The 19,389-nt window shown below is 49.7% G+C and overlaps 1 long non-coding RNA gene across 4 annotated transcripts in view; it reads left to right on the forward strand.

Moving 5' to 3' along the window:
* Positions 1-19,176, forward strand: part of LOC131495426 (uncharacterized) — a 30,105-nt gene extending 10,929 nt beyond the window's left edge. For 2 of the 4 annotated variants that reach the window (XR_009253939.1, XR_009253940.1), the window contains exons 2-3: positions 9,218-11,114; positions 13,302-15,707. This is a non-coding gene — a long non-coding RNA (uncharacterized LOC131495426). The other 2 variants (XR_009253942.1, XR_009253941.1) reach the window with 2 other exon arrangements.
* The last annotated feature ends 213 nt before the right edge of the window (positions 19,177-19,389 follow it).

The following is a 19,389-nucleotide window of genomic DNA, read 5'->3' on the forward strand; positions in this document are numbered from 1 at the left end:
GTAGCACCTTTCCTTTTTGAGAACAATGACCTTCTTCATAATCTCGTGTGCTTTCTGCCTTTTAGGGACTCCACACAATTTCTGGCCCAGAAGAGTTTCCTCTTCTTGTTTCTGAGTTTGATTATAGACTTATTTCATTTTTATTTTTTAATTTTATTATTATTAATATTATTTTTGAGAGAGAGAGCAGGGGAAAGGGGCAGAGGGAGAGAGAATCTTAAGCAGCCTCCATGCTCAGCATAGAGCCAGATTCAGGACTCAATCCCACCACCCTGGGATCACGACCTGAGCCAAAATCAAGAGTTGGACGCTCAACCGACTGAACCACCCAGGTGCCCCAAATTTATTTCATTTTTAAATTGTATTTTTCAAATATAAAAGCTAAAGCAATAAAACTTTTGGAAGAGAACATAAACTATCTTTACCATCTTAGGCTAAGTAAAGATTTCTTAAATAAGACACAAAAAGCATAAACTAAAAAAATTGATAAATTTTACTCCATCAAAATGAAAATCTTTTGTTCTTTGGAAGACATTCTCAAAAAAAGAAACAAGGCACAGACAAGGAGAAGATATTTGCAAAACAAATACCCGATAAAGGACTTATGAGCAGAATATGTAAAGAACTCTCAAAATACAATAATTAGAATCAAAGAGCCCCCCTTTTTTTAAAAATGGGGAAACGACATGAGCAGACCCTTCATCAGAGGAGTATGAATGGCAAAGAGACATGTGAAAAGATGTCCAACGTCATTAGAATTAGGAAAACACAAGTTAGAACTACAGTGAGGTACCCCTACACATTGGCTGAAATGGTTAAAATTAAAAAGTGCTGGTGACAGTCTAGAGCAACTGGAATTCTCCTTCACTGCTGATAAGAATGCAAAATTGTACAGTCACTTTGAAAATCAGTTTGGCAATTTTTTTAGTTGTTTTTTTTTTTAATGTTTATTTATTTTTGAGAGACAGAGAAAGACAGAGCCTGAGCAGGGGAGGGGAAGAGAGGGAGAGGGAGGCACAGAATCCCAAGCAGGCTCCAGGCTCTGAGCTGTCAGCACAGAGCCCGATGCGGGGCTCGAACCCATGAGCCGTGAGATCATGACCTGAGCCGAAGTTGGATGCCCAATCAACTGAGCCACCCAGGCACCCCAACAGTTTGGCGATTTTTAATATTCATACAACCAGCAGCCCTACCCTAGGGTGGTCTCCCAGGAGAAATCAAAATTTATGTTCGTGCAAGATCTGTGTGTGAATGTTTATAGCTGTCTTATAAGTAAGTGTCCAAGGCTGGAAGCAGGCAGTTGGCAAATAGATGGACAAGTTCCGACACGTTCGTGTGGTGGGCTACTTCTCAGAAATCAAAAAAGAGCTTCTGACTCACACAACACAGAGGAATCTCACACACATTAAGCCACAAACAGAAGGTTCACATTGTCTAATTCCCATCAAATGACATTTTGGAAAAGCCAAGCTGCAAGGACAAACATCAGATTTGTGGTTGCCAGTGGCTGAGGGTTGGAGGAAGGGGAGGACCGTAAAGAGCACCGCAGGACTTTGGGGGGGGGGGGGGACATGAATGTTTTACATCTTGATTGTGGTGGTGATAACGTACCTGCACGCACTTGTCAGAAGGTCGCAAACTATACGCTTTGAGAAGTGTCATTTTTCTATGCAAATGATGCCTCAATACATACTGACATTTAAAAAAAGTTCGGTTTTTTTTTTCTGTGATTGTTAGAACTTGAGCCAAAAGGGAGAGTGGTAGCTTGTGCTCAGTTGGTCGTCTTGAAATGACACTCAGCCCACGAGTTTTAAGCAGCACAAACATCAGCATCCACGTCAGAGCTACCTGGGTCAGTGCTGCTTTCTGTTGGTGGTTGTCTGGACCAGGGTGACCAGCCGTCCTGGTTTGCCCAGAACTGAAAAGGTGTTTCTTGGGACATGAGACTTGAGTGCTAACATTGAAAGGCCTGCCTGGGCAAAGGGGGAGGAGTTGGTCACCCAGCCAAGGCCTGTTTTTCATTCCTTTTTAAATCCACCTATGGTACCGGGCAGGGGAAGAGGCCCAAACTCGTTGACTGATGTGTTGTTGAAGAGGTGTTCAACAGGCTAGTGACCAGGTCCAGGTGCCGTACAAGCTGTGTGGCCCTCAAGGTCATCATGAGTCAGAACCGACCTTGGCAAACCCCAAATTCCTGCATCCTGCTAGAGAACCATTGCCCCCAACAGGCTCAGTCTGGGGGTCCCGTGTCAGCCCCAAGACATTTCCTCTGTTGGCATATAACCCAACCTCTTAGCAGTTCAGTTTCTCCATTTATTAACTCAAGCTGGAGTTAAGAGTTAAGTTTGCTGCATGTTCGTTAGTCTTTGCAAAACCCGTGGGAGGAAGGTACTGTTACCCTTGTTTTACAGAAGTAGTTACAGAGGCTCCGGGAAGCTAAGTACCTTGCCCAGAGCCACACAGTTATACAAGGCAAGTTGGGATCTGAACCCCTGCCCTGCTTGTTCTAAGCTCAGATACTGAGGCACTTTCCATAATACCAAGCTAACATTCGGAAGTGGACAGAGGCACTCAAGCGTCAGTTTTCTGTCTCACCTTTCTCCAAAAGGGAAGGAAACTTTTCTCCCCACAGGTGACTCTATCAATCAACAATTACGGTTCACTGTATTTAGACTTTCCTGAGTGAGAACTAGGGAAAGAGGAACTTTCCTGGGGGCAGGAGAGAGGGGAAATGGTGGATGGTCTCCTGCTCCCGCCGGGGCAGGAGACAGAGGGTCCCGAAGAGGGGTTGCTCTTGGTCTGCGAGGGCTGATTCTCTAGTCTGGCCTGTGATCTTTCAGGAAGCTCTCTCCTCTCTGGTTCCCCTCTGCCACCAACAACCGTGCATTTGCAGGATGCCTCTGACCCGGGATTGGCCTGTGACCTGTGGTTAGTGACAAAGCAAACTTGGCTACACAGGCTCAGCCTGGCGCTCTCCCTAAGGCCCTGTGGCCTCATTAGGTGGTATGTGCCTGGCAGGCACTAGAGCAGGACATGGGAGGTCAGCAGCTGGCAAGAATCCTGCAACCCAGCACACGAGAAGGTAGGAAAGAATCCCAAACTCCTGAGTGCCTGGGGAGGGAACATTCTGCCTTGCTGGCTGTGATTTTCCTCCCCCCTTCCTTGGCAAAGTGAAGGAATTAGGTGCATCTCGGCAGCAAAGTCAAAATTAATTTTGCTTCCCTCTGCAATGAGAGTCCAGCTGAGCTGGACAGGGAGGGGCCCTAGAAAGGTATTTCCACCTTGGCCTGACATTAGGTTAGTAGAAACGGACTTTTTGTTCTTACTGGTAGGTTATTAAAACCCTCAAGGAATGTGCAGAAGGCAAATTTAGTTTGAGGAGCCCAGCAGGCCAGGGAAATGCCGAATAAATAGTGCAGCTGTTTGGGTGACTGCAGTGTTGGTGACAGGGAGCATTTGAGTGAGGGCTGCCCCAGGGCCACACCTCACGGCAAAGGGGGGGCGGGGGGGTGCTCCACCCTGAGAGGGTCTGCAGGCTGCTTCTGCTCAGCCCCAGTCCCTTCCCACAGTTCCTCCCCTACTCTCTGGGGGCCTGAGAAGCTCACTAGCTTCTTGTCCTTGGACTTGATCTCCACTGAAATCTCTCCGGGTTGAGTGCAGGAGGAAAAGGGAAGTTGATGCGGGGTGACAAGGGAGGTGGGAGAATGCCACATCCACTACTTTCTGATAATCTCTGGAGCAGTGAGCCTTTGTAGGCCCCTCCAGTGCAGGAGGGCCTGTTGCTTGTAAAGGGTTTTACTGAGCTGCTGACTCAGAGGTACAGGGTTGATTGCCCATAATCACAGCCCCGTGTGGTATTGCGTCTTGTCCAAATGCAGAGATCTCTTTAGCCCCACATTTCCCTTGCCCCTTCTAAGTTAGAGTAGCATCTTCTAAAATGCAAATCCCCCTATCTCCCTACGCTCAATTCCACAAAGGCAAGAATCACCTTTCTAGAGGAAGTGTTCTCCCTCTTGGAACCCAGGGGAGCTTTTCCAAGCACAACTATGATCATGTCAGCCTTCCCCCAGATCTTTAGCAAGACCTAAAAGCCCTGCTGATCTGGCTCCTGCCCACCTCTCAGCCCCACCTAACAGCCATGACCTCCACACCTACTCATTCAATTAATGCAACAAATAGTATTGAATGCCTACTGTGTGCTAGGCATGGATATATGCATTGAGGATACTCACGTGACCCAAATAAAGTCTCTGCTTTTGTGGCATTTATATTCTAGAGTCAGGAAAAATTTATAGCAAGTTGGCTGGCAATAAAGCATTAAGGAGAAAAACAGAACAGGGAGGGGAAAAGGGGGTCCTACTTCAAAAGGATGATCAAGGAGGGGTGCCTGGGTGGCTCAGTTGGTTAAGCGTTGGACTTTGGCTCAGGTCATGATCTCACTGTTCATGAGTTCAAGCCCCACGTCAGGCTCTGTGCTGACAGCTCAGAGCCTGGAGCTTGCTTCAGATTCTGGGTCCCCCTCCCCCATCCCTCCCCTGCTTGTGCTATCTCTCTCTCTCAAAAATAAATAAACATTTCAACAATAGCCAAACTATGGAAAGAGCTTAAATGTCCATCAACCGATGAATGGATAAAGAAATTGTGGTTTATATACACAATGGAATACTACGTGGCAATGAGAAAGAATGAAATATGGCCTTTTGTAGCAACGTGGATGGAACTGGAGAGTGTTATGCTAAGTGAAATAAGTCACACAGAGAAAGATACCATATGTTTTCATTCTTATGTGGATCCTGAGAAACTTAATAGAAGACCATGGGGGAAGGGAAGGAAAAAAAAAGAGAGGGAGGGAGCCAAACCACAAGAGACTCTTAAAAACTGAGAATAAACTGAGGGTTGATGGGGGTGGGAGGGAGGGGAGGGTGGGTGATGGGCATTGAGGAAGGCACCTGTTGGGATGAGCACTGGGTGTTGTATGGAAACCAATTTGACAATAAATTTCATATAAATAAATAAACACTAAAAAAAAAAAAAAAGAGAAGAAAGGCCTTGAAGGAAGGATGGCCAGGATTTTAAAAGGATGGTCAAGGAAAGTCTCACTTACAATGTGTCATTGTAACAAAGGCCTAAAAAGAAGGCAAGCCAGACATATGAGGCAAGCACATGCCAGGCAGAGACCAGCACATACAAAGGCCCGGAGGTGGGAGCATGCTTTCCATCCTCAAGAACAAGGAGGACAGTGTGGCTGCAACAGAAGGGGATAGAAGATGAGATCAAAGAAGAACCCAAGCATTTGCACTTTGGTTCTTATTCTGAGTGAGATGGCAGGTTTTGAGCTGAGAAATGGCATGACTTTGACTTAGGTTTTAAATGGATCCCTGCCTGCTTTTTTGACAATAAAATGAAGGAGGGAAGGGACAGGATTGGGGAGACCAGTTAGGAAGCTCTTGTCAGAATCCAGGAGAGGGATGAGGGAGGCTTGAACACAGTCCCTGTGGTGGAGGTGCTGAGTGGTGGCCAGAATCTAGATGCTTGGCAGGGCTTTCAGGACTGGGTGTGACGGGAACTGAGGAGTCAGAGATGACTCCAAGCTTTTGGCCCAAACAACTGGAAAGATGGATTGACCACGTACAGAGATGAGAAGACTATAGGAGAGCAGGCTTTGCAGGTAAGAGCAGGAGTTTGGTGTTGAACATGTTAAATTTGAGATAAATATTAAACCTCCCAGAGAAGGTATCAAATAGGCATTTGGATGTTCAAGTACGGAATTCAGGAAACAGATCTAGCTGGAAATGTGTATTTAAGAGTCATCAGCTATAGGACGTGTTTAAAACCATGAGCATGACTGAGAATTGTCCTTATTTAAATTCGGGACCACCCACCTCAATGGGCTCTTAAAGAGACCAAGGAGTCCAAGGACAGAGGCCTGGGGCACTTCAATGATTTGGGGTCAGGAAGATGAAAAAGAGTCAGCAAAGGACACAGAGAAGGAGCAGCCAGTGAGGTAGGAGGAAAAACCAGGAGAGGGTGGGGTCCTGGACGCCAGGGGAAGAAAATGTTTCAAGGAACATGTGACCAGCTCAGTTAAAAAGTCCGGAGGGGCCAAGTGAGATGGGAATTGGGTATGTTCAATTCATACCCAGTTCAAGTTCAATGAGAATCAATGTGTTGGCCAGTAATTGGTCACCTTGAGGTGATGTGTTCTGTGGAGAAGTAAGAGGAAAAGACTGATGGAAGTGGGGTCAAGAGAGAATGGAGGATAGGAATTGAAGACAGTGAGTACAGGTACTCTTTTGAAGAGTTTTGCTGTAAAGAAGTATATAAATGGGGTCAGTAGCTGGTATGGGACATGGAATTAGGAGAGGACTATTTTGTTTTTAAGGTTTCATTTATTTATTTATTTATTTTGAGAGAGAAGAAAGAGAGAGAGACAAAGCCAGGGAGGGGCAGAGAGAGGGAGAGAATCTCAAGCAGGCTTGGTGCTGTCATCACAGAGCCCGACGTGAGGCTCAAACTTGCTAACCGTGAGATCATGACCTGAGCTGGAATCAACCAACTGAGCCACCCAGGCACCCCAAAGACTATTTTTGAAAGATAAGGGAAATAGCATTATGTCCATAGGCTAATGGGAGTGACATGATAGAGGGTGAAAATGTGATGATGAAGGAGAGAGACACTGTTGGAATAAGGTCCTTGGGTAGATGACAGGATGGGCTCTAGTTTCTAAGGAGAGGGTCTGGCTTCAGCAAGGAGCACTAACAGTGTCCAGAGTAACAGGAGGAAAGTGTAATATCTGGATACAGACTTAAGTTGGCAGATGTGGTAGGAGCATATGAAAGTTCTCTGGCAAGTCTCCTTAGAGAGTGGGAGGGCGAATGAACAAGAGAAATTAGATAGGATTCCTGGGGAGCCCTAGGTGTCCACCTGACCTCAGTTGGCTGTGAATTTACAGTAAGGTCAGTTACCATCGTTGATGTTTTCTAGACACATTTAGCTGTTGTGGTACAGGTGTTAAGTAGGTGGAGAGCTAGATTTAGCCAAAGCTGGCATTTTTCTAGAAGAATACAGTGAAGGAAGAGGGGGCAGGGCGTTGAGGGTATTAAAATGAGTGCCTATAGTGATTGACTAGATCATCTAATCGGGATGAGAGGGGCACTGGGGAGATGGAGGGAAAAGGAAGGATGGGTAAGTCTCAGGAGATAGAAGAATTATTGGAATTCAGGTACCAGAGGGAGTGAATTGGGAAGACAGGAGACACGACATTGAGATTATGGGGGCATGATCACAGGGGTGAGCAGCTGAAGTGAAATGGAAGACAAGATGACCAGAAGTGATGAAGGAGATGAAGGAGAGGTCAGTCGTGCCTTGTGTGCTGGATCGCCCATTGACCTCAGTCCCCCTTCCCCTCTGCGCTCTCCCCAGTGCTGCCGGAGCCAGAAGCCCAGAAACCACATTTCCCAGAATCCTCAGCCAATAAGCTTCTAGGTTTGTTTCCACAAATGAGAGGCACTTATGATAGACTTGGAAGTAGGAGAGAAGCAGAAATATTATTGTGTCTCTAGCAGGGCAGTGGTGGACAATTACATGAGCTTTGGGTTCATAGATAGAAGATTTGTAGCCGCCTGTAGGTGCTTTCTGTCACATCACCTGCCTTCCTAATAGAGTCAGATCACTGTGGAAGGTTTCCTGTGTTTCTTGAAACTTCCTGAATCTTGAAACCTGGTATTAAATTTGAATTCTATGGCAGCTTCTCTGACTTGTCTTTCAGCCCTAGCGTTTTGTTGTTTTTAAACATTTAACTTCCTGTATTAAATAGTTCGTGCTGGAAATACCTAGAGGGGTTTCTGCTTGCTTGCTTTCTTTATTGTTTTTTAATATACCAGATTCCTCCCACCAGAGAGCTTTTGTACCTGCTGTCTTCCCCAAACCCCTGTTCAAAATGCTCTGCTCCAGTGCCCCTCTCTTTACCTACTTACCTTCAGCTCTGGGCTCAGTTGATCCTTCCTAATGGACATTGTTCCAATTACCTATTGCTGCATCATGAACCACCCCAAAATATATAAACAACAATCGTTTTACTATGGTCAGGAATTTGGAAAGGGCATAGTGAGGATGAATTGTCTCTTGTCCACATGTCTGAGGCCTCAGGGTGGAAGACATGAACAGGTGGCTGGTTGAGGGCTGGAATCATCTGGAAACATCTTAACTCACATGTTTGGTGCCCGGACCGGGATGGCTCAAAGGCTGGGCTCAGTTGGGACTGCCAACTAGAGCCCCCATATATGGCCTCTTCATGTGGCTTGGAAGTATGTGGGTTGGACATCCTTACAGTATGGTGGCCCCAGGGCAATTGGACTTCTTACATGGTAGTTTGGGACTCTGGAAGACAGAGTTCCAGTGAACAGAGCGGAAGGGCTTTTATGTTCTAGCCTCTGACATATTGGTACTTCCACTGGACTCTGTTGGCTGAAGCAAGCACGAGTCACCCGAATTCAAGGGGAGGGACATAGACTCTTCTCCATGGGAGGAATGTCAAAACCTGATATGTTTCTGTCAGTATTCTTCCCTTAGTTTGTATGTATTCATTATGATGAGCACATAAGTCAGGCGAACAAAGCTGGCCGTGTGTAAAAGACTTTAAGGGCTAGTGAGCCAGAGAACGTTCACGCTCTCGAAAGTAACCAGCCACCTCTTGGCACTGGTTACTTGTTGCCCCAAGGGAAGGCATACCCAGTGCTGCTAGAGTCACAATTTTTCAAGAGGATCCAGAACTCAGGGTGTTTATGTAAAAGTTTCCAATTTTAAAAAGGCTGTGCAGGCCAACTGCCTGGAACGTAGTAGGCTCAGTAAAGAGAAGAAATAGAAAAGTATCTCACACGCCCACCACCATGCCCACTGCCATTCCTATCCTGAGTTTCTGCTGATAAAGAGAAAAAATAAAAATACCTCATAATGTGGAGTGTGGGTGGGACGTTCCCACCCCTTGGTCAGGGTGCTGTAGGAGATGACGGAGTGAGACAAGGAAACCAGGCTCCTATGTGGGCCTGACACGTGGTACGATCCACACAGCAGCTCAAGGGGCAGGTAGGTCACCGTGCTCTTCCTTTGCTTCGTTTTTCTTCTAAATGTTGAAAATGATCTGAGGTACGTAACTAATTGTCTGGCTCCTCTCACACAACAGGTTAAATCTCCTTTGTTTTGTTCACTCTGTGTCCAGGGCTTGGAGAAGGTCCTGCCATAGAAGGTGCTCAGTGGATTCCTCCTGGAGGAATGTCATGCGGGTGTTACGGGTGAGGCTCAGGGGGCCAAACACCTGGGGACAGGTCCCAAGGTAAGTGAGGAAGCTGGGATTAAGAAATACACGTACACACACACACACACACAGTTTGGTGCAAACTAAGACTACCATTGATGCCTCAATATGGAAGCTGTTCCTGATACTCTAGAGCCATGTGTTTGAAAACGTTTGAGCAATTTAAAAATGCATTTGTTAAAATCAGTTTCCCTACAGGATATTACAGGAAAGAAGGGGATTAAGAGATTTTGGTAATCCTTGGGAAACATTGCAAGCTTCATGATTCTCATCTATTTCAGGCAAAACTGTGAATATTTAAAAAAATTTTTTTTAACGTTTATTCATCTTTGAGAGACAGAGAGAGACAGAGCATGAGCAGGGAAGGGGCAGAGAGAGGGAGACACAGAATCCGAAGCAAGCTCCAGGCTCTGAGCTGTCAGCACAGAGCCCCAAGCAGGGCTCAAGCTCACAAACTGCAAGATCATGACCTGAGCCCAAGTTAGATGCTCAACCGACTGAACCACCCAGGTGCCCCCCAAACTGTGAATATTTAAATATGTGATGTAAATGCAGAGCCTGGGAATGGAGAGAGGGAGGAGCAGGGTTTTGGAAACCAAGCAGGGGTGCAGAAGGGCAACTTGGCTTCCCTAAATTTGCCTAGAGGTTCATAGCAGCAGCAGCAGCAGCAGCAACTACTCTGTTTTCCATTCTTTTGTTCATTTTAAAGACATTTGTGGGGCGCCTGGGTGGCTCAGTCAGTTAAGCATCTGTCTTCGGCTCAGGTTATGATCTCATAGCTAGTGAGTGTGAGCCCCACATCAGGCTCTGTGCTGACAGCTCAGAGCCTGGAGCCTCCTTCAGAATCTGTGTCTCCCTCTCTCTCTCTCTGCCCCTCCCCTGCTCATGCTCTGTCTGTCCGTCTGTCTCTCTCTCTCTCAAAAATATATAAACAGAAAGAAAGAAAGAAAGAAAGAAAGAAAGAAAGAAAGAAAGAAGAAGGAAGGAAGAAAGAAAGAGAAAGAAAGAAAGAAAAAGAAAAGGGTCTCTCTTTCTTTGTTCCTTCCTTCCTTCCTTCCTTTCTTTCTTTTCAGGGGGAGCTCACCTGGCTCAGCCAGCCGGGAAGGCAGAAGTTTTGCAGTGTAACAGAGGTGCGAGGTGTGGTGCCACCCAGCACAGATACAGCACAATGTCACCTCTGGAGAAGATGGCCTCAATAAGCAGCTGGTCGCCGGTGACCCGCCGTCCTCCCACACTGCCCACTGATGTCAGAGACGCTGAGGACGCAGTGGTGGTAGCCTGTTTTGACATCACTGCCAAGAGCATGCTCACAAGAGACCTGGAGAGAGAAAGTGAGCCCTACGCAGAGAAGAGAATATCCTTCCAGCCTTTTTTCTGCGGAACTGGGCTTTGAGCCAGACTTGCCTGACCCCAAACCCTTTCGCCCTCCGTGAGTTTTGCAGATGAGCCTCAAGTCTTTTTGCAACACCAGTGGATATTTTTCCCCGATAAACGTTGCTCCTTTCTCAGACAGCAAGAAGTTAGGACAGTTTCTGGGGCGCCCCCCACCCTCACCCTGACCCAAGTCACACGCACCGTGTCTTCTATCTGCTTGCAATCCAAGGCAGAATTCCAGTAGCAATTCCGGGCGGCAACACTTCATCTCAACGCCGGTCCGTTAAGAAGGACGCTGTCCCCTCCCCCCACCCACCACGCACGGGACGGCCACCTGCACCTTTAACAGTGCTTGGCACACGGTGGGCCCTCAAGAAGTGGGAGTTCACGGAGCAGTAACCATGATTCAGCACCCACTGGGCCGCAGGTGCAGTACTAGATTCTCTGTGAATAGATTCTCTGACAGCAACCCTCAAAGGCAGCCACAGGTCCTACTTTACAGATGAGGAAATTAAGGTTTGGGGAGCACAGTAGACTTGTCCACACTCACAAAGCTGGTTAGCAGTGGCGCTTGCATTTGAATGGAAGTAGCCTGCCTCCATAGCAGCTCCTGTGGTATAAACCACCCTGGGGGTGTACATGTGGGTGCGGCAGTATTCAAGTTGCTTGTACCCAGTGCTGAGGGCGTCCAGATCCATGCAAGCATCTTGTGGTCCATGTGGGAGTGGAACTGGGAGGCAGCTTCCCCGGCAGGGAGGGGTTTGGAGAAGCTGTGAGGAGGAGTGAATGAGAGAAAACAGGTCAGGGCAGTAGGTGGGGCACATTGCAGGCTAGGTGACACGGGCTCAGCTGGGCCCCTTGGGTTTGGAATGGGAGGGCGATGAGGGAGGCGCCATATGCACAGGTCACGGCTGGGCTCAGCCCAACCCAAGCAGTTGTTGTTGTTGTTGTTTTTTGATGGACCAGCCAAACTTGTCCTAGCAGCTTCCTGGCTTTCTAAGGCCTCCCTTGCCTTGTTCCTAAGTTACGGGGCTAAGAAAATAGAACATGTCCACCTGGCCAGCTTCTTAGCTGGAGCCTCAAGAAGTTCTAGCACACAGACAAGCAAAAGAGGAGAAAGGGATAATCTGTTCATTAAGTCATGGAATATTTATTGAGTGCCTACTATGTGCCAGGCGCCACTATTGGTACTTGAGATACAGCAGCAAACCAAAAAGATTGACGCCTCTGCCCTCGGGTTGCTTCTCGTGGGAAATGGGGAGACAGTCCATAATCACCGTAAGAGATAAGTAAATTAGATCTTAAAGACAGTGAAATAACGATTAAGTGAAGCAGAAAAAGGGGGACCAGTAGTGTGTGTGACTGGGGCTGAGGTTGATTCTGGCTGCAATCCTAACACGGTGGTCAGGGCAAGTGAAGGAGTTATCCATGTAGTTCCAGAGGAAGAGTATTCCAGGCAGAGGGAACAGCCAGGTCAAAGTGCAGAGGCAGGAAAGTGCAGGCTGTTGTGTTTGAGAGAAAGAGCTAGAGAGAAGGGGGTGGGGCAGGGAGGCAGGAAGAGATGGGGATTGGCAGGGTCCAGAGCAGAGAATGGAGGCTAGCTCTGAGCACAGACGTGATGCGATCTGACTTCTATGTGTAAAGGACACTCCCACTGCTGGGCAGGTAGAAGGTGGAAACAGAGACCAACTAGGGCCTGGTGGGACCCGAAGGTCACAGGGGAGGGCAACTTGGAGCAAGGGAGATACCGTGGTGGTGGGGGAAGAGGTTGATTTCGGGTATAGATGAGGGAAGAGCCAGTGGGATCGCCTGCAGATTGGATTTGGGGACGGAAAGAAAGAGAGGAAGCAAAGAAAGCCTCCGGGTATTTGACAAGAGAAGTTGCAGTTTCCAGGGGCTGAAACCGGGAAGGACAGAATGGAGCAGTTTCTCTTTCTTTCTTTCTTTCTTTCTTTCTTTTTTTCTTTCTTTCTTTCTTTCCTTCTTTCTTTCTTTCTTTCTTTCTTTCTTTCTTCTTCTTTCTTCTTTTTTTTAATGTTTATTTATTTTTGAGAGAGAGAGAAAGCACAGGTGGGAGAGGGGCAGAGATAGAGGGAGACACAGAATCCCAAGCAGGCTCTGGGCTCTCAGCTGTCAGCATAGAGCTCCATGTGGGGCTCAAGCCATGAGATTGTGACCTGAGCCAAAGTCTGATGCTTAACGGACTGAGCCACCCATGTGCCCCATGGTGCAGGTTCCAGAGAGGCCTGGGGAGAACTGGAGTAGCCTCAGATCTACTTCATCTGAGATGTCTGTCACTCCAGCTGGGCATGTCGGGTAGGCAGGTAGACAAGAGAAAGGTCTGGACTAGAACTGTGTTTGAGGTGTCGTCCTTTAGACAGTGGCCATGAGCCTGAATGAGGTCATGAAGAGTATAAGTGCGGACAGAGAAAAAGAAAAGGGCTGGGCCTTGGGGACTCTGAGAAGCCCAGGAGAAGAGAAGGAGCAACCAGGAAGGCAAGAGGAGAGCCAGGAAGGCTGGTGTCCTTGAGGCCAAGTGAAGAGAGAGCTTTCGGGAGGAGGGAAGGTCCAGTTGTACAGGGTGGCGCTGAATCCAGTCTTGCTGTCTTCGCAGGGCCCTGAGCTCCCATTCCCCTCCCCTATTCAATGGGAGCTACAATGTCCACTAGTGAGGGGTGCAGTGAAGATGAAATGAAATCGTGTCCTGAAAGCAAAGGGCATTTTGAAAGCTTTTATCAAATGGGAGTTTCTTTCTGGAGGAGAATTCAACCATACGATGATGATAAGAGAAATAAACTCGTAATGACCATAATGCTGCTGCTGCTTATTTGTGTCTCAGAAAAAAATGTCTAAGGCATTGCCCTTGTCATCGGGCAGCAGAGCGGCAGTCGGGAGGACCCCCACGGAACAACGGGCAACCAATAGCGCCTGCTGGGCACAGGCTGGAATTAAGAGACTGAAAGGCCAAGGGAGGGTTTCCCACGGTCTTGGACTTCACAGAGGGTGGGCCCTGGGATGTGGAGATTTGGGTGGGCGGAAGGGAAAAGATGTCCACGTGAAGGGAAGGGTGTCCCGGAGGTACAGAGCAGGAACTGATGGGGGCCCTCAGCACAGCACTGCACCCAGCTCCCCTCGGGCACGCAGCCACTGGGAATGGCATAAGCAACCCCAGTCCTGATGTTGTAAGACCTGCCTCAGTGTCTTTGTGCCTGTCACCAGTTCTCAAAACCCCACAGTAGGAGCAGTGAGGCCAGGTGCCTGGGAGGTCCCACTGCTCTGGTGGCCAGTGGCACATCCTGGCATGGGAAGACCAGGGGCACCCTGCAGACACTTCAGGCACAGACATTATCACAGGTGCCAGTTTCTTGGTCCTCTGTCCTCTCCACTGGGCTTGGAAACCTTTCAGCTCCTCCCCTGCTAAGGCCTCCCTCAGGCTCAGATAAGGAGCTATTTTTGCTATCCACCCCTCCCCCACCTGCCCCTCGGGTCCCCTGAGGCCTGATCAGAGCTCTCAGAAGGGGATTCCTGAAAGGCTCTGCACTTCAGGGGACCGGGAGGGGCCACCGGCTATCCGTTAAGGAGAGGACGGTGTGGAAACAAGTGACTCAGAGGAGCCAACAAGATGGAGAGGGAGAAAGAGGAAGAAACAGGTGCAGGGGAGAGAAGGAGTGGGGGTGGGGGAGCAAAATGGGACCCGCAGGGGCCTGGGCAGGGATGAGGAGAAAGCGGAAGAGGGCTGGAGAGGAGAGACAAGGAGGGAGGCAGAGTGCAGGCCCCCAGCAGCACCCAGGCTGAGCCCGGGACTGAGAGATCACTGCAATGTGTGCGTGGCTGAGGCCAGACGGCAAGCCGCCCAGATGCCCAGAACAGAGGGTGTCCTCAGCCCTGCCCCTGAGCACGAGGCCCTCTGATGCCCTCCCCTGGGGCCCCCGGGCTCACAAGCCCAGCAAAGTATCCAGAGATGGCAGGGGTCATGCAGAGGCTTTCTGTCCCTCCCCAGCCTGCCCTCCGCGGGGCTGGGCCTCCCTAGCTCTGGATCTTTAGGGGTGTTAATGGGGTGCAACAAGCAAGAAGTTCTGGGCCGAGAGAGAGGGAGCAGGAGGGATGCAGAGGTCTAGAAGAAGGGGATGTAGAGGGATTCTGAAAAAGTGCTAATTTTGAAAAAAATTGAAAATAGAGATTTTTAAAACATCGCGTCCCCTGTTAACTGGGGCTCCTAAGTACTAAACGAGGTTTACTACAGCAGCGTGTGTTTTGTGGGTTGGTCACATTGTAGCTTATCTGTGGAGCTGCTGACAGTAGAGGCGATCAGGAGGGGTGAGGCAGTGAGTGTATGAGAGTGTGCAGGAGGGTGTGTATGTGATGGTGAGTGTGTGGGGGTGAGGGTGAGTGTGCGTGCCTGTGACTCCTCGGACTAGCCGTAGCAGGGTCCCTCACGGGCCTGAGACAGGGTTAGACGTGTCTGGCTGGGGGGCTGTCCTACAGAAGTCTTGTTCCCCAGTCCCTGCAGCCGCTGAGGAGGACTCGCCCCGGGAAGGAGGTGGGTAACCGCACTCCCGACGTTAGGGGGAGAAGTGACCCGCAGCCCATCAAGGGAGGGGACAGACAGCCCAGCCTGATACTCTCCAAGCACTAGAAAGAGGACTGCAAATAAAACAGAAAGATGTTCCCTCAAAGACTCTGACCCCATCCACCGTCGCCCCAGTCCAGGGCCCCTGACACCCCCGCTCCAAGCCGTTGGCAGCAGTGGCTGGTGGCGCCCAGTGGGGAGCACTGGGGAGGCGAAAACCCTGGTGGAAGCATCTAGGGGTGGGGACAGGCAATGGGGGTGTGAAGAGTTGGAGAGGTTTGAGGCCTTGTGAAAAGGAGGCACAGCAAAAATAGAAGCCAGGGACGGTTTATCGTGGTCCGTGTGCACGTAGCACGGAGACACTGGGGGAAAGTCAGGGACACGCAAACGGGAACAATTAAACGCTATCCATTGTTTTCACTAGACTAACATTTACTGAACACATATTTGTCCGTGCCAGGCGCCGGGACCACTAAAATGAACGAAACACAGGCCTGCCCAGTCCTTCGGAATTCACCACGCAGTGAGTAAGATGAGCGTAAAAATGTCGTCGTGTATCATTCTTAAGTAGTGATGATGATAGAAGCAGTAGCGTGCTGAGCACTAGCACGTCCCGGGCACTGATGCAAGCATTCTACACATACTCGGTGTTAGGACTGAAGTTCGAACGAGATACAGATACGGGAGGCGTCCAGAGCAGAGGCCTTTCTGCAGCCTGGGGCCCAGGGGTAGAAGTTCCTTGTCCTCACTCTTCACCTCAGTCCTGAGGAGAAGCTCCTCCAGGGGAGAGAACAGCATTTTCCGCAGGGTTCTAGAATGGGTCAAGGAGGGCATCTGAATTCCCAGCAGCCCTCACCCCCACCTCCGCCCAGACCCGCTGCTCTCCCCGCTGGCCAGTCTCTGACCTTCCTCCTGTGGGGCTGGCCGGGTCAGACTTGTCTAGACCAGAACACCCATTACCCAATCTCTCCAACCCATCTCTTCAACTGACGCCCTCGGGGCCTTGTGGGGAGAGCAAACCTTGGGAGGACTGGGGAGGCCGCAGAGATAGTGGCAGATAGAGGATTGAGGGTAGGGATGGAGGGGCTGCGGGGCTGGTGTCCAAGGCTGGGGGGGCTGGACAGGGGACGAGCCAGCCAGCTCCCTGGTGCCCCACTCAAGAGCAGTCCCTTTGGGGAAGGCAGGGCTGGTAGCTCAGAGGTGGGTGGGGACAGCAGAGAGAAGTGGGAGGTGCTGGTATTTGCAGGGCTCAGCGTAGGAGAACAAATGTGTTCCCAGACGGTGGCCCACCCACCTTTTCTTCCCATTTCTGGTTCCATCCTGTATCTTGGGGGGCCACCAGTATCACCAGTGCCTATGTAGACAGCCCCACCCGCACACTGACACATCGCCAAACAGCAATGGGCGTCCTTGGGCCCAGGGAAATGTTGTCAAGTTTGGGACATACTTGCATTAAAACAGTATTCCTTGTGTGTCTGAAATTCAAATGTAACTAGGCTCCGTGTATTTTATCGGGCAGTCCTAATCAGGGGTGTCCCCACCAGCCATGAGGTCGGCCCTCAGGAGGCCCAGGGTGGAAATCCTCACAAGCCCTGCAAGCTGGCTCAGGGCCCATTGGGCAGTGACTTTCAGGGTCCTCATGCTAGAGTGTGGCTGGGGAACACAGGCTCTGGGTGGGTACTTCTTGGCCCTGTAGTCTTTTTTGGCCATTGAAGAGTCATGTCCGGGCCTCCTAAAGCTCAGGAGCTACAACAGGGGCCCCTCTGCCTGCTTATTGGCTGTATGGGATGAGCCTCAACCCACCTTCAAGTGAGAGCTCACTTCAAGCAAGGGGCGTGCCAGGACCTTTACTGGCCTCCTCGGTTGGTGCCTTTACGTCTAGATCCTCTAGATATTCCAAGTCCCCGGGAGGCAGTGACTTCCAACGTTGGGAGACCTATGTGATAGATCCGCTGAAAGCCTGGGTAAAACACAGGTCACCCAGTTATATTTGAATTTCACACGAACAATGTAATAATTTACTATAAGTATGTCCCGTTCAATATTTGGGACAGACTTATACTAAAAAACGATTTCTTGATTATCTGAAACTCAAATTTAATCCGGTGTTCGGGTTTTGATTTCATCTTTCTTTTTGGTAAATCTGAGAGCTGGGACATTGGAGTGCCACAGCTAGGATCTGGCCCTAGCTTCTCTGCCTCTTGCCCGGTGAACCTCCCCAAGGGTCACTTTTCCTGTCCACCCCCCAGGGCTGATGGAAAGATAAAATGAATAAGTCCCTGGCATAAGTGACAGTTGTTTTTGTTGTCCCTGGCCAAGGTCCCACCGCTAGAAGGCTGCGGGGCTGGTAGCTGCCCTCCAGCCCCCAGGCTCAGGTTCTCAGTCTTCTTGAGAACACTCCGCAGCCTGCTGCACGCTCCTCGGACCTGAGACCACCCTGCCTGCAAGGACCCAGGCAAGGGCGCCAAGAGAGGCTCGAGAAGGAAGCATGCTCTGGTTGGGAGATCTCAAATTCCCTGATGACTGGAGAGGAGTCGTTGGGGACAAAAGGGAAAGGGAGGAGCTGACATTTATTCTGGGCTCAGTGTATGTCTGGCGTTTTGTAGTTTCTAATTTAATCCTCACATTCCTGGTCATTTCTCTTTTGCAACTAAAGATGTATTCATAGGACCAGAGGAGACGGCCCCTGATGCTACTCTGCTTGTACCCTGGTTCTTCCGGTGGATGTCCCCTTCCCAGTGAGCCCTTCCCTGACCACCATGCTTAAAATGGAAACCCTCCCCCATGGCTTGGAACTCTATTCCCCTTCTCTCCTTCCTTCTTTTCCAAAGCACCCTCATCAAATACAGTAAAATATTGGTTTGCAAGCGTAAGTCGCTCCAGAAACATGCTTGTAATCCAAAGCACTTATATATCAAAGGAAATTTCAAGAATCACTGTTGTGATCGCATACTACTCATATGGCAAGACATCGCTTGTTTATCAAGTTAAAATTTATTAGAAGTGTGTGTTTGTCTTGCAGAACACTCGCAGACCAAGTTACTCGAGAGCCAAGGTTTTACTGTGTATTAAATAGGTCTCCCTCCCCTTCCAGAATGTAAGCTCCACGAGAGCAGATTTTTCCGGTCTGTTCTGTTTACTGACATGTTCCCTGTGCCTGAAACAGAGCCTTGTACATATTGGTTGAATGAATTCAAGGTAATAAGAATAACAGCTAACATTTATTTTGTGCCTACTTTGCCCCTGGAACTGTTCTAAGTACTTTGCGTAAGTTCATTTACAAAAGTTCATTTACATATCCTCATCCTCATATCACCTCTATGAGGCACAGAGCAGGCACAGAGAGGCTAAGTAACTTGCCCAAGGTCACGCAGCCAGCGGGCAAGAGTTATGCTCTGGTTGGCCTGAGTTCCTGGTGGAGGATCTTTTACACGCTCCACAGGTGTCCATCACCCTGGCATCTGCTCCTCTTGTGTGGCCCATTGGTGGCACCCCTCCCACTCCTCTGTCACGCTGGATTGTGAATGTTTGTTTACTGCTGACGTGGCCCCTTCGAGGGCAGGGGCCAACCTCCTTCACGTTTGTTTCCTCAGTGTTCTGTACGGTGGCCAGCCCATTGCAGGGCCTTCTCTCCATTCTCCCAGCTGGGGTTGGTTTGTACTATGAGCCTGGGGGGTGGGACGCACAGGTATGATCACTCCCCACCCCCATTTTACCACTGAGGAAACAGGCTCAGAGCAATACAGTGATTTGTTGCAGCAGGAAGAACAGACAGTAACCAGACTGCAGGCCACCTGCGTCAGTGCTTTCCTGGCCACCGCCCCCTGGGGTGGGGATCCGCACTCTACAGCCCCACGGATTCTGGCTGCTGCCCAAGGCTTTGGTGGGCACCTGTCTAACCACATGTCAGAACTGGGCAAAGGCAAAATATTGGTGTGGGGTGGGGTGGAGTGGGGTGTGGTGGGGGTATGGGTGGGTGGGGGTGGTAGGGCAGGGGTGGGGGTGGGGGGGTGGTAGTGGGGGTGAAGTGGGGCGGGGGTAGACCAGAGGATCCAGCCAGGTTCTTTCAGTGGGGCTGTGGGAGCAATGGGGGCTGTGGGGGCTGTGGGAGCTGTGGGGGCAGCTTCTTGGA

The sequence above is a fragment of the Neofelis nebulosa genome, chromosome 15 (assembly GCF_028018385.1).
Source record: "Neofelis nebulosa isolate mNeoNeb1 chromosome 15, mNeoNeb1.pri, whole genome shotgun sequence".
Lineage (NCBI taxonomy): Eukaryota > Metazoa > Chordata > Mammalia > Carnivora > Felidae > Neofelis > Neofelis nebulosa.